We start from the raw sequence: 2,656 nt of genomic DNA, 5'->3' as shown, positions 1-2,656 counted from the left end.
GGGCGACAAATTGGACTGTGAGAACTACCGAGCGATCACTGTCCTCAATGCCGCCTACAAAGTGCTGTCCCGAATCCTACTCCGCCGCCTAACGCCACCAGCAAACAGATTCATGGGAAGTCATCAGGCCGGCTTCATGGAGGGACGGTCAACGACGGACCAGGTATTCAAATTACGGAAAATCCTCCAAAAATGCCGGGAACACCAAGTCCCTACGCACCATCTATTCATCGACTTCAAAGCCGCATACGACACGATCGACCGTAACGAGCTATGGAAAATCATGGACGAGAACGGCTTTTCCGGGAAGCTGATTAGACTGATCAAGGCGACGATGGATGGAACGCAGTGCCGTGTGCGGATTTCGGGTGAATTGTCGAGTTTATTCGAATCGCGCAGGGGGCTTCGACAAGGTGATAGTCTATCCTGCATGATGTTCAACGTGGCGCTAGAAGGTGTTATTCGACGAAATGCGGGGCACGATTTTCAACAGATTCAGTCAACTTATCTGCTTTGCCGATGACATTGATATAGTCGGCAGATCATCTGCGGCGGTGGAAGACATCTATCGCAAACTGAAACGCGAAGCAGGAAGGATTGGGTTGATGATTAATACGTCCAAGACGAAGTACATGCTGGCCTGCGGATCCGAGACCGACCGAACCCGCTTGTCCAGTAGTAACAAGGTCACGATCGACGGCGACAAGCTGGAGATAGTGGAAGACTTTGTCTATCTCGGCTCACTGGTGACTGCAGACAATGACACTAGCCGTGAGATCCGGAGGCGAATTACAGCGGAAGTCGTGCCTACTATGGACTCCACAAGCAACTGCGGTCGAGAAGACTTAGCCCTCGCACGAAGTGTAACCTGTATACGACGCTCATTAGACCGGTTGTTCTCTACGGGCACGAGACATGGATATTGCTCGAGGAGGACCTGCGTACACTCGGAGTATTTGAGCAACGAGTGTTAAGAACCATCTTTGGCGGCGTACAGGAGAACGGAGTGTGGAGGCGAAGGATGAACCACGAGCTCGCGCGACTCTACGGCGAACCCAGTATCCAGAAGGTGGTGAAAGCTGGCTGGATACGCTGGGCGGGACATGTTGCGAGTATGCCGGACGACTGTCCTGCAAAACAGGTGTTCGCTACTAATCCGGTAGGAACAAGACGAGCGGGGGCGCAACGAGCGAGGTGGTTAGACCAAGTGGAGCGTGATCTGGCGAACGTGGGGTGCCCGAGAAATTGGAGAACGGTTGCCATGGATCGAGTGAATTTTAGGAATTATGTTCGTCAAGTTATGTCGGGAGACGGAATACTATGTAAATAAAATAAAAATAAAATCAAGCAGAAACTTTGCATGATGTTAAAGTGAAAAAGTTGAACGTATTAACATATACAAAATATTTATAATTTCTTCGGCAAAGAAATAAGTTTTTAATAACAAAATAGGGAACTAAATCTTCTTAAAATTATCAAGCTTTTTCAAGGCCCCAGATTTAGTTAACTCCTTCCAAAATCCAGAAATTGAGGTTAAATTCAACTGAAATTAATGTAGCCAATAATTTAAATCTTAACTGGCAAGATAAGTTCAAGGTCACTTCTAAAGTTTCGAAATAAAAATCAATGATAATAAATTAACAGTAATTACCTAACTCTTCATCAAAAATGAAAAAAATCTGGCCGTTACTGAAATTTGTGTACCTTTGGTAAATCTTGGCTGCCGGATTGAAATTAAATAGAGTTAGCTATCCAGATTTTTTCTGTATGTATTTAGGTCGGGCAGATCCGGGCTTTGGGTTTCTAAATTTTAAACTCAAATCCAAGTAATATTCGGGAAAATCTAACCAAAATTTAGATATATTCCAATAAAAGGCAAGAGAAAAGCGGAAAAATAAACACATGAAAAATAATGTTTACCAAGGCACATCACCGGCGTTCAAATCGAATCACAATTCCAAAAAACGCAAGCGAATTTATTCGGCTACCGAGTATTTTTTTTTTTTTTTTTTGAAAATCCGAGCAAACCCCGGTTAATCCGGGCAATCTGGAATGCTAATGGGGTATCAATAAATAGATACATAAAATTATCGTTTTCAATTTAAATAAATATTAAAGTCGCGAATGCCAGAAAGATGATAAAACGACTATAATCGAAACAAAAATAAATAAATAAATATGATTGGATTGAGGTGATTTTTCCAAAATTTTTATGTTAATACGTGTCAAAGTTTTGATTATTTCTCGAAATGGTTGATTAATTCAAATACGATTTTGGAAATTTCAACTGAAAATTTGTCATAGGGGACAAAAGAGTGGTTGCGAGTGCTTGAAATATAAAATTCAATGAAGGTTATGTTGTTTTTTTTTTGGATAGCGAAAAACTTTGATTTTTCCGTTAGCTACAGCTCAACTTTTGTGTTCGATTGATTCGACAAATACAGACGCGTTTTGGAAATATACAATTTGATTTTAGTTTTTGTTGTTTGAAAACAATTTTTTGCATTTACGTTTAGTGATAAAATAAATCTTAATCTTAATCTATGCTGATGCTCGAAAACAGTAAAAAGCATAAATTATAAATCAAGGCTTCGAAAAAATCATATTTCGCGATTTGATCCATTCCGCTTTTTCCTACAGCGGATGCAATTTTAAA

This window comes from Uranotaenia lowii, chromosome 3 (assembly GCF_029784155.1).
Source record: "Uranotaenia lowii strain MFRU-FL chromosome 3, ASM2978415v1, whole genome shotgun sequence".
NCBI classification, from domain to species: Eukaryota; Metazoa; Arthropoda; class Insecta; order Diptera; family Culicidae; genus Uranotaenia; species Uranotaenia lowii.
The sequence above is the reverse complement of the archived record's forward strand: the minus strand, read 5'-3'. Positions refer to the sequence as shown.